Source organism: Mirounga angustirostris, unplaced genomic scaffold (assembly GCF_029215605.1).
Source record: "Mirounga angustirostris isolate CCGP_5_RB_7025 unplaced genomic scaffold, mMirAng1.0.hap1 SCAF_1, whole genome shotgun sequence".
NCBI lineage: Eukaryota > Metazoa > Chordata > Mammalia > Carnivora > Phocidae > Mirounga > Mirounga angustirostris.
The window spans coordinates 33,330,570-33,343,097 of NW_026991709.1; the positions used below are offsets into that span (position 1 = coordinate 33,330,570).

At 36.1% G+C, this 12,528-nt stretch overlaps 1 long non-coding RNA gene across 2 annotated transcripts; it reads right to left on the minus strand.

Annotated features, from left to right (window-relative positions):
- Positions 1-2,917: 2,917 nt before the first annotated feature.
- Positions 2,918-11,122, minus strand: LOC135362771 (uncharacterized). Of its 2 annotated transcripts, none has more exons than XR_010407947.1 (3): positions 8,498-11,122; positions 6,621-6,752; positions 2,918-3,828 (listed from the first exon to the last, which is right to left on the minus strand). It is a non-coding gene; the product is annotated as an uncharacterized LOC135362771 (long non-coding RNA). The 2 variants fall into 2 exon arrangements; XR_010407948.1 differs by having other exon boundaries at positions 6,452-6,752.
- Between the last annotated feature and the right edge of the window lie 1,406 nt (positions 11,123-12,528).

Genomic DNA, 12,528 nt, shown 5'->3' on the forward strand with positions numbered 1-12,528 from the left:
TGAATGAAGGAAGAGAATTTAAAAATATGCAATGGTTTTGCCAATATCCCTTAAGGGTCTTCTTTCATTGCTGTTGTATTCCTGAAAAAAATTGCAGTTAAATTCATTCTATTTTATATTGTATCTTATTAAAAAAACCACAAACTTACTGAAGTACAAAAACAAAGAAACAATACACTAAGAATATATATACATATGTACATATGCCTAAAGAAAATATGTTCAAGAACACATTTCTCATAAACTAAGAGAATAAAAATATATAAATCTGTTGAAATTGTTAAATACTATAAATTCCCTGCTGCCTCTATATTAATCTGCTTGCATTTTTATTAACAATATAAAAGAATAGGAAAGTAAAGTGAGTTTTAATATAGTCTACCTAAATATACATATTTATTGCTTTCCTTTCCAAGATCTATAATGATTTAAAGTGTTAAAAAAATTGATTGCTGAGTAATGGTCAACTTCATCAAGTGGTGCATTAATAAATTATTTTTAAAGATTTATATATATAGAGAGAGAGAGAGAGGGAGAGAGAGAGAAAGCTCACACGTAAGCTCACACACATGGGAGGGTGGGAGGGCCAGAGGGAAAGGGAGAAAGAAAATCCTGAAACATACTTCCTGCCAAGTGTAGAGCCTGACTCAGGGCTTGATCTCACAACCCTAAGATCATGACCTGCGCCGAAATCAAGAATCAAATGCTTAACCGACTGAGCCACCCAGGCGTCCCTGCATTGATAAATTCTAAAGAAGGATAATAAAACAAACTATATTAAAATCTACTCTCCCTCCCTCAAAAAACCCACAAAAAGAACACCTTCAATTTTACTGGAATTACTCTGACAAAGGTATCAATGTGCAAACCCTTATGAAATTGACTGCAAAGTGAAAAATGCAATTTAAGGCGTTAGCTGTAGTGCACGGAGTTCCTCCTCCTGAAACTTGGAGAAGACATAACACATTGTTTGCAATATATGCAAAGGACATTAGAAAATCATTTAGTTGTGAGAGGGAAGGGCATTCAGATATTTAGCAGGCTAGTATTGAATTTCTTAATACAGTTGACCCTTGAACAACATGGGCTTGAAGATACATGTCCACTTTCTGCACATTTTTGAAAGTTCACAGCAAAAGCCACAAGGCATGTATTTACAACTGCCCATCCCAGTCTCCCAGGACCCAATAGATGTCTACTAGAACAGAAGTCACACCTGCTGCCCCTGAGTACCCAGCGAGGCCCTCAGAGGTTCTCAGCAGTTCCCAAGCGACACAGGAAGGAAAAGGGCTGCAGGTTGCCCTGTGTGCCATAGGGGTGGTCAGGTTGAGTGGCCTGGGACTGGCAGGCACGAAGTTAGACTGAGATGGAGGAACATGTCCAGAGGGCAGAGACGGCAATGGATAGGAAGCCTTACATCGCCCATGTCCCTGGCCTCCAAGTCTTCCATGAGCCAAGCTCCAGGCCTCTAGGCCAAATGCAGATCCTCCTTCCCAGCAGTGGGTTGGCCCTGTGGTCTCCCAGAGGCTGGTGCTCTCATATGTGGGCACAGCTGCTACAGGCCATGGGCTGGTGGTGCACCTCTGGGCAGACGGGGCACTGTACTGAGTCTCTAGGCTACTGTCACTGCTCACAGGTCTACCTGGGGGTTGCTGCTCTGAGCCCAGGCCACACACTGTGGAATGTGGCCATCCCTGGCCAGGCCTGCAGCCACCAGGACCCCTTTCCCAGCCAGGCCTGGCCCACGTACAGGTGGATATTTTATGTGCACAGTACTGTAAATGTATTTTCCTAATGATTTTCTTAACATTTTCTTTTCTCTAGCTTACTTTATTGTAAGAATACAGTATACATGTAACATACAAAATATGTGTTAATCAACTGTTTATGTTATTGGTAAGGCTTCTGGTCAACAGTAGGCTATTAAGTTGTTGGGGGTTCAAAAGTTATAGGGAAATTTTCAACTATGCTGGGGTTGGCACCCCTACCCCCTAGTTGTTCAAGGGTAGACTACTGTTACATTAATTTTTCCTGTTAATTCTAATTTAACTTCAAAACTTTGTTATAAATCATGATGTAACATGACATACCTTATGAGTATATAGGGTGCTCTATGTATGACTGCTTTTTATTGCAAGTATAAATTCTTAGACCTACAATCCAAACATCCACAGACCCTTTCTTATATTTACTGGGTAAGAGACAATATTAATTTTATAAACAAATTCTGTTCCCACCTTGCTTTTGTCACATCCTGGATCTTAGCAACTTTATTACTAAACTATCCCCAATTATTTTTGTGTGTAACTGGAGATGTCACAATACCTAGTCTCAATCTTCTCATTGAAGATTTGCTTCCCTCCTGAGTGATCTGCATTGTTTCCACAGCTTCTAATGCTCTTGAAAAACCATGTCGGTCTCTGATGGCCGTAATTACTCACCTCTCTCTACCAGAAGCTGTAGGTCTTCTACAGCATAGCCAGGCCCGCAGTGGGCCAGAGCAGGGCAATGGAAAGGAATGAGCTCATTCCCAGCTCTTGTAGTCAGCACTAGAATCAACATGACTTGTGCCTCTAGTTTCAAATATATTCAGATTCACAAGTTTACTCATGTGGCTCAAAAACAAAACAAAACAAAACAAAAACAAACAAAAAAATGGCTCAGATCAAAAACTGGCAGAAATATCATGCCCTTCATTTCCTTGTCTATCTTTCTTCTCAAGACTTCTGTATACACACACACACACACACACACAAACACACACACTCATATAGATTAAGAAAAAACTTAGCAACTAAACACATTTAAAAAAAAATTTTTTTTCAACCCAAACAAAGTCCTCTTGCCTCCAACACATGTGGATCATTATTGGAAAATTTGCCTCCTACCAATTCAGCAAAGAGCTAGATCTTGGATAAACTAAATACATTATTTTTTCCCTCATGTTGTATACTGGGCACCAAAAGGGAAAAACTTATCATAATTCACAAATACTGCTTTTATTTTGAATCATTTTAAAATTATTTTTACACAGAGTCAGTAAAAAAAAAAAAATAAGTGAATGGGTGGCGGTCCAAGGGATAGGAAATTCAGCCCTACTCATGTCCACATTTATAACAACTACCACAGAGGATTTATTAAAGGATTGAATGAGTTAATATTCATAAAATACCTATAACAGTATTTTGCCATAGTAAGTGTAGAGATGACAGATGTAGCAATCTTTTGATTTGTGTTGGCATAAATGTGCCAAAACACAATGGAATACTACACATTCTAGCCTGGTTTATATCAATGTATTCTTCAATATTATTCTTCCTAGCTAAGGACTTTTTTTTTTTTTTTTTTTTTTTTTAGAGAGAAAGTGTGAGTGGGGGGGTGGTTTGTGCAGAGAGAGATGGAGAGAGAGAATCTTAAGCAGGCTCCATGCTCAGCATGGAGCCCAGTGCAGGGCTGGATTTCACAATCCTGAGATCATGACCTGAGCCGAAATCAAGAGCCCAACACTTAACTGCCTGAGCCACCCAGGCGCACCCCCATCTAAGGATTTTGGGTTGCTCCATTAAATCCAATCCCATAGCTGAGATTCAGGCTTATGAGGGTTGCATCAGAACAGTACACAGAACATTGTTCATGCAGCTACAAGTCACTCAGTTGTTTCTTTCAGGTCATCTTCTGATTCCAGTAATGACATTTTGCCTCTGGGGTTTTTGATGATTCTAGCTTCAGGTAGCAAGATGTCAACCATGTGCTGCTGTTGGGTTTGGTTTTGGTTTTGTTTTCGAAACATTCCATTTCCTCTCCAGTCTCTGACTTCACGGAGGCAATCTGAGTTATAAACAAGGAGTTTTAAGTAAACTTACACTTAAGAAAAGCTTTTAAAAGTTTATGTTTTCACAGCAGTTGCTCCAGTTTACAATTCTACAAGCAATGCAAGAGATTTCCAGCTGATCTGCATTGTCTATATGGACAACTTAACTTCATATTTTTAATTTTTGATATTCTTTCAATCACACCATTATATAGTACCCATCAGTGTTGAGAGTTTCGAGCAGGTGAGGAACCTCAGAGTTTAACTTGAGCACAAGACAAGTTTAGATTAAATGCAGGTCGAAAAGAGTTACTTTTATGTTGAATGATATTTGCTAATAAACAATACAATTTCTTCCACTCCATCTTTTGATGTACCATTATTGGAAAACAATAATAAATCATAATTTTTCTTTTTCTTCATGAAAAGATTTTCAAATCTGAGAAACCCCTGCTTCATTTATTATTTAAAGGAAATTCATTTTTTTCAAATTGAATGATAAGAATCCTGTGTGATACAATGTTTACAAATACATATAATAATATGCTAATATTCATATATTCATATTTAGGAACTGAACAGAAATTAAGAACTTTTTACATAATTAGTACTCAAAAATGGGAGAGCTTTGATTTTTTTTATTGCAATGATTTCTAATGGACAAATACTGGGAAGTGCTACAAATTACAGATTTTTAAAAGGATAATGTTAATGCTTTGTGTAAGTCAGATCTAAAATTAAAGAATATGGCATACGATGTGAGTGAAAATAACAAGTAAATAAACCAAATAATGAAAATGAGCTTGAAAACTGAAAATTATTAGTTAAATAGTTGAAAAAGATCTTCAACAACTCCTTTCAATCAACTTATAAACATTTCTGGTATTTTCTATTGGAAATTCTCATTTCTTTAAAACATCTTGATGTAATATATTAGGGTTTTGTAGATATAAATGTAGTATTATTCAAACACACACAAATACAAATGTGAATATATACTTTCGATGTATTCTCATTTTCTCTCATAGAAAATTACACCAAAACAAATCTTGAGAAATCCAAATCACTCTTTATTGGGGTTTAAGTATGAGGTAACAAGGTGTCACATGCACAGAATCATTATATAGCGGACCCCAGCAGGCCATCTGCAAACCTGCAGTTACAGTCATTGAAGTTGCCTAGGGATGTGAAGTTGGTGTGACTGATCTTAACTTCTACATCACATGCTTACCAGGTCTCCAAAGCTTGATACACTCATCACCTGAGCTGTTTTGTATAATTTGGAAATAACGGTTTATTCTTCTGTGTCAAAAAGAAATTCCTTCAATTGGATTTTATGATTTTTAGGAGCTTGGCTGCACAATACGATTTAGGAAAGAAACAACGCAGAATTCCTTCTATACTTCCTTGTAGACGTGAAGAGAAAATTATTTATACTAGAAACAGTTACATTAAGCTAACTTTTTCCTGAGGCAATGATTTTATTTGTAAAGGGACAGGAGAAGAAGGGAGAATAATTACAGTATCTTGTGATAACAATCAAATTTAAAAAAAAGACCACCATATCAGCAGTGATAAAAATAACCGTCATTTCACTGAAAGTCAAACGACGGAGAGAAATGTATTTAGCAAACTTTCCTTCCCAAATTCTCATTGGTAATTTTCCTTACTATTTTCCTCATCAAATTTAATACCTCTGCTGGTCATTCAGTTTGATGTATGAGAATATATTATTTGATATAATGCCAATGTAGGAGAGAATCATGAAAGTACATTTTCCTTCATGCCCATGAAAATATTAGAAAAGTGATATGTTTCCTTCTATTATTTCCAAAAAAAAAAAATCAAAATTAAAAAAGTAAAACCCTTTCATGTGGTTCTGGAATAAAACAAAAACAAAATTAAAGAAGTGTCTTAATACTGAGTGGCCATGTTGAATTTAGGAATGTCCAAGGCCACATTTTCATTAGAAATATAAATACATATAGACAAGGCTTTTTTCCACCCTTTTCTTTCTTCCTTTTGGGAAAAAGCTCAGGCCAACAGTAGTACATAATCACCACACTGAAAAGATTTAGACCTCTTCCCTCTGGCAACTGGTTTTCCATTTCCTGGAGATGCTGGGTCTAGTTCTGCTGTGTGAAAGGAGTATTAGATTGCCTATAACTTGGACTTGGGTGAAAATGGCAGAAAGGTTTACTTTTTAAAATAGGTTTAGCTATTCTATAAAATATAATGTGTAAGCCATACAAAGTAAAACTGAAGTCCAGAGTATTATAACATGACCTATTAGCAAAAAGATTTAGATTGTGATATTCTGCAACCTGAAAATAATTAGTTTACAAGCGATCATGGATGCCTATACATTTTAGGAGAACTACTTAAGAGTTAAAATATGTTCGTTTGTTGAATTTTTGAAAATAAGATCAGTTAACAGGGAAAAACAGCAACCACCACATTAATAAAAAAAAGCCTTTAAATTTTACTTATAGAGTTCTATTTTGTCAGGCAGAGTAGTGTGCACCAGTTAACAATCTCAAGACAGGACTCTGAACACCTTTGCCCATGGCATCTTGGTATCACCGTCACCAAGGAAACAGCAACCCAGTCAAGCCGTGGATGGAACAATGCTTTACTTACATAGACGAGAGAGAGAGCAAGATCAGCTTCAGTGGTGTGCGTGGTCCCCCATGGCAATTGGTCTGCCCTATACACACCCTTCTTGTGTGACAGTGGAAGGAGCCTGTCCCCTCCCTGCAGAGAGCAGATATAGCAGTGGGGTTGGCCAGGGACCATATGACATACTCACTTCAGGCAGAGACAAAGAGAGCATCCGCGAACACGAAACTGGGGAAGATATTTCCACACGAGATAAGTGCAGCACGGGCTGTGTAGGCTCTTTATCTTTTGATAAGGAAGTGTTCCTAGTCCAAGGCCCGTTCTTATGGAGCAGAGTAGAGACAAGAGACCACATGAAAGGGACTGACTTTTGCAACATGCTTCATGTTAACATTTTCACAGATTTTCATGCCATTTCAATTGTCAGTATATTTCATGTTTCCTGTTACTTTGGCAGAAATTTTTAATAAAATTACCTAGGTCTGGTGGTGTGTGTATAAGTATGAATAGATTTTTCTAAAAACTACTGAATCAAATACTTTAAAAATTTAGGACATACTTATGTTTCCTGATTATATTTTCATAAAAAAATCCATTTTATTCCAATTTGCCAAGTTATTGGCAAAAATATTTCCATGGGCGCCTGGGTGGCTCAGTTGGTTAAGCGACTGCCTTCGGCTCAGGTCATGATCCCAGAGTCCTGGGATGGAGTCCCGCATGGGGCTCCTTGCTCGGCAAGGAGTCTGCTTCTCCCTCTGCCCCTCCCCCTTCTCATGCTCTCTCTATCTCATTCTCTCTCTCAAATAAATAAATAAAATCTTAAAAAAAAAAATTTCCATTATTTTCCTTTTTTTTTTTAAAAAAAGCTCTGCTATGTCTCTATTTATACTCATTTTTTCATTCTAAATCTAGTATCAGTTACTTTTTCCTTCTCTAGTATTGATAAATCCATTCAGATTTGGTTTATTTTAGAATTCATCAAATATCTAGCATTGAACATCTGACTTCTTTGTTGTATTCTTTTTATTTCATTAATCTTTGTCCTTTTTATTAATTTCTTCCCTCTATATTATTAGACTAGTTATGCAGACTTTTAAAAACGTTTTTTTAATTAAAAATGTCTTTTCCTAGATTAACGTTTGAGGTTTTACATTTCCCTATAAGTACCTATCAGCCTATAACACACAAATGAACCACATAGCATTTTCATTATTGTTTTAAATGTGTTATAAATTGTATCATGATCTCATATTTATTTATGAGTATTTAAATTGTGACTCTTCTGTTTTAACTGATTTGTAAAAATTTGTTTTGTGATTTACAGTTTATTATACTAAGGCTGGAGATTGTGGTCTGTATCATATAATTTATTTAAGCTTGTTAAGAACAATTTTACAGACTTATACATCATCATTTTTGGTAAGTATTTCATGTGTGGTTGAGAATAAAATTCATTTTATATTTGTTAGATATGTCTATATATATACCCATTGAGCTTAAAGTGTGTAGGTTGAATTTTCTATATACTTATTATTTTTTCCTAATTTTGTAGATTAAGCCTTTTGTATCACTAACTGTTCTTTTAAAAGATTTATTCATTTGTTTGAGAGAGAGTGAGAGTGGGGTGAGGAGCAGAGGGAGAGAATCCCCAAGCAGACTCTCCACTGAGCACAGAGCCCGACCTGGGGCTCAATCCCATGACCCATAAGATCATGACCTGAGCCAAAATGGAGTCTGCTGCTCAATGGATTGAGCCACCCAGGTGCCCCCTAACTGTTCTTTTTAAAATCTACTTGAGCAATCAACTAATGAAGGTGGTATGTTAAAATCTCTCACTATAATTGTGCATTTGGACATAATACATATTGAATATGTGTTATATGATTGTAATGAGATAATACCACTTTTGTAATTTTCTGGTGAAATTATGTAGTTAGAATTATGGAGCCCCAGAGTATAATTTCCCACAAAGTCTATTTTGTCTAACATTCTAATTATCCCTTGTTGTGTGAAAAAGATCACCCCAAAATTTAGTGACTTAAAACAACATTTACTTTGAGCACAAACCTTTAACTTGGGCAGTTTTCAGTAAGAATAGTCCATCTCTGCTCCACTTGGTTCCATCTGAGTTGATCTGAAGCCTGGGAGCTGGAATCATCTGAAGGTTTCTTCATTCACATTTCTGGAGGCTGATGCTGGCTATCCACTGGCATACTAGCTGCTGGCGAAATCACCAACTCACAGCCTCCCCACATAGCTTGGACATCCTTACATGACGTTTGGTACAAAAGCAAACATCCTGATAAAAAGGGGGTGCTATTTGTAAACTGTTCCACTTTTCAATCTTCAGGTTCCCATTCCAGAAGTGGGCTTTCCACATGTTCTCCCACTGAAGCTGTGTAAACTGCCCAGAGACTGGAAAATACTCTCATAGTCCCTCATTTTCCCCTCCTCCATGAAGCACATACTCTCCAGTAGGGTTGGTCTGCTTCTCTTGCCTTCCAGTTTTTTCTGGTAGTTGCTTTTTGTATCATATCCAGGTTTTATAGTTCATTTTGCAGGAGTGTCATCTGATAGGCAGTTATTTCATTGTACTTGAAGCAGAAACTACAAAACTTGTAATATTGGATTTCGAGAATATGTATGACAAGCATAGGTTGCCTGTGTTTTTTTTTTTTTTTAAATTTCTGAACTCTCAATTCTATTGTCTATAAGTCTACCTTTATTCCAGTGCAACACAACGCTAACCACTATATCTTTATAGTTAGATTTGAAGTTACAAAGGGTAGTAAGGTTTGAAATTGGGAAGTGTCCTCCACTTTTGTTCTTTTTATGATTGTTTTACCTATTCTGAGAGCCTTGCATTTCCATGTGAATTTTAGGATCAGCTTAGCAATTTCCCCAGAGCCGGGGAGATTGGTCTGGGCTCAAGGGTATAAGTTGTGCTATCTCACGTAACATGCAGTTCAGTCAAGCAGACTGGTGAATCTTGGTGAGATCTCCATGTTTAAGGAGCATCTGTGTGAATCCTTTGAGAACTTTGAGAGGTGGTGTTAGATTTCTTAAGGCACTACCAATCTAGGAAAACCTTTTGTTATATTATCAGTTTGTAATTTACTAAATTCTGAAAGTAATGTTAATTTAAATCCCAGAACATCACAAAGCCTCCATTACATATTTTCAAGGGAGAGTTTGTTTTCTGCCTAGGGTCCATACAAAGACAAACTTTTCTGGTTATGTTCTTCTTCTCCAAAGATGGAGGCTAGTTTCCAGGGAAACCAACCATGTGATTAAAGAGTTGGAACTTTCAGCCCCACCCCCTGACCTTAGGGAGGAGCTAGAGATTGTGTTCAATCACCAATGGTCAATGATTGAATCAATCATGCCTATATCATGAAGCCTTCACAAAAATCCCTAAAGTATGGGTTTGGAGAGCTTCCAGGCTGGTGAACACGTGGGGTGCTGAGAAGATAGCACACCTGAATAAGGCATGAAGCTCTATGTCCCTTTCCCATACCTTGCCCTTTGTATCTCTTCCATCTTGTTGCTTTTGAGTTGTAGCCTTTTATAAGTCAGTAATCTAGTAAATAAACTGTTTTCTTGAGTTCTGTGAGCCATTCTAAGAAATTATCAAACCATAGGAGGGGGTCATGAGCATTTATAACCAGTCAGTCACAAGCACAGATGACAACCTGAGTTTTCAATTGGCAACTGAGGTAGGGGGCAGTCTCATGGGACTCAGCCCTTAAGCTGTGGGTTGTGAGCTAACTTCTACTAGATAGTGTCAGAACTGAACTGAATTATAGGAAGCCCAGTCAGTTTCCAGAGAGTTGGTGAATTGGTTGGTATGGGGAAAAACCCACATATATGGTATCAGAAGGGTTCTATGTCTAGTAGTACAGAAATAGAGTGTTTTGATTTTAGAGCTCTTTGTAGTCAACAACTAATCAGCTCACTTGATCTATAAACCTCAATTACTGTCCCCAAATGGTCTGCAGCTTTTCCCCCTCTTGTTTCTATTAAAATTAAGTTTTGATCTTTGCTAATAACCATTTTCCCTTATCCTTACCTTAATTTTTAATTGTCTTCAGTTTGCAAATGGTTCAGTTATCTTTTAAACAGAAGATATGTGACAAAAGCCCTGAATGGAACTTAAGGACAAATATACACATATTATCAAAATAAAGAAATAACAACATAGTACAGTCTCACCATTTGTAATCAATTATAGATTTTAAAGAGCATGTGAAAATAAAGCAAAAAATAAATTATTACTAAACAGAGTGTCAGCATAGCAGGAGAGGCTATCAGGTTTATAGAACAGAAGATATTTTGGAGAGAGACGTTCTCAAAATTCTGTCCCTAAAAACTGTAATATCAAATGCAAGAAAGCAGTAATAAGAGAGAAAGACAGAGAGAAAGAAATAGAGGCAGAGACTGAGGTACAGAAGAGAGAAAGGGGGAAAAAAAACAATAAATGGAACAAGAGAGAGAAGGAGGTAGGGAGGAAATGGACCTTGGCTACTCCTTTGTTATGCTGAAATATTTGAGAGTTAATTAGGTAATATGGAAAGAAAGAAATGTAACATCTTAAGAGTTTTCAAGTGTTGAATCAGTAGATCTTTATATCTTGATAATCAAGAGGATGAGGTGATGATCTTTTTTTAGCCATTAACAGAAAATTTAACCAGATTTTATCTGCTGTTCAATTCACTTTATTTTCCTTTATTTAGAAAGAAAAAAAACTATTAAGAAAGTAAATATCATCAAAAATGTCATGTAGTAGAACTGTATTATATTTTACAAACAAAATTATTTGTGAATCTGCTATAATAGTTATTCTTTCCTCATATATATTGAAGTAGTAAGAAAGTAGGTTTTTATATTTGAGGTTATCAAGACAATGTGCCACTGTAACTTTAGCTTTGTATTTCAATACCAAGAGATTTAAATTACTAAAAATATTCATGCCCCATAACACACCCCTTTCCTAGAAAAATAAAACAACAGTAATAGCATAAATTGTGGTTTTGACTTCTAACTGGGGAAGTTACTGCATAGGTTTACATTTTGTAAAAAGTAATTTAATTTTAAAATAGAACTTTTGTTTTCTCTGAATTTATGAATATTTAGCACTCTTAGAAGAGCTAATGTTACAAAAGCAATTAATAATAAGGATTATTAAAATGGCAAATAAATAAATCTTAAATAAGCTTCCTTCCATATCAAACTCCTTTTAATTCCACATTGATATCAATATTACAAGTGAAATAGGTTTCGTAGGTCATATAATTTCTGTACACAGAAACATAATCTCCCAGAAAAATCAGTACTAATTTTTAATATATTTTCTAACATGAAGTTATCTCAGGGAAATTTCATGTCAGTTGACAAAATATTCAAGACGCAAGTACAGGGAATGCCTGAATCTTTATAGGCTAAATGCACCATATATTGCAAGCTTTGAATTATGCTTTGCTGATGAAGCCACCAAGAGCATTTAGTTTCATTTTATTTTATTTTGAATTATAGATTCTGTTTATGTGATGCCTATTACCATTATTTTTTGTTGGCTGAGGCAAAAATATGATTTCCCATTGTAATGGCTTTCTATTTTACTTCCTAAAGTAGATAGTAACAGTAAATGCATGAATCATAATTGAAAAATAGAATGAAAAAGTGTTAATATTATAATATGTTAAAAACAAAAGAATGTTTGTGAGCATCAAAACAGTCCCTCTGCTTGCTGAAATTAGAATATAAAAGTGAACACTGGGTTGACATCACTGAAAAGGATGGAGTCAGAAACTCTAGAGGTCTGTTCCCTCACAGATACAACCAAAATGCTAGCAAAAATTCTCAGAATCAATTTATTGCAGATGCAGAAATTACAAAAGCCAAGGGGAAAGCTTAAGAAAAAAAGAGCTTGCTACATTGTGGGGTGAGAGCTCTGTGGCATTTAAAAATACCTGTCTGACATCTCCCTCTCCCCAGATGGACTGCAGCCATGGAAACAGCAGTCTAAACTCCTGGTGCAGGTTGTGAGTGCCAGAGGGAGCAACGCAGACAGTTTTTGCAAAGAACTATAGTTGTGTGCT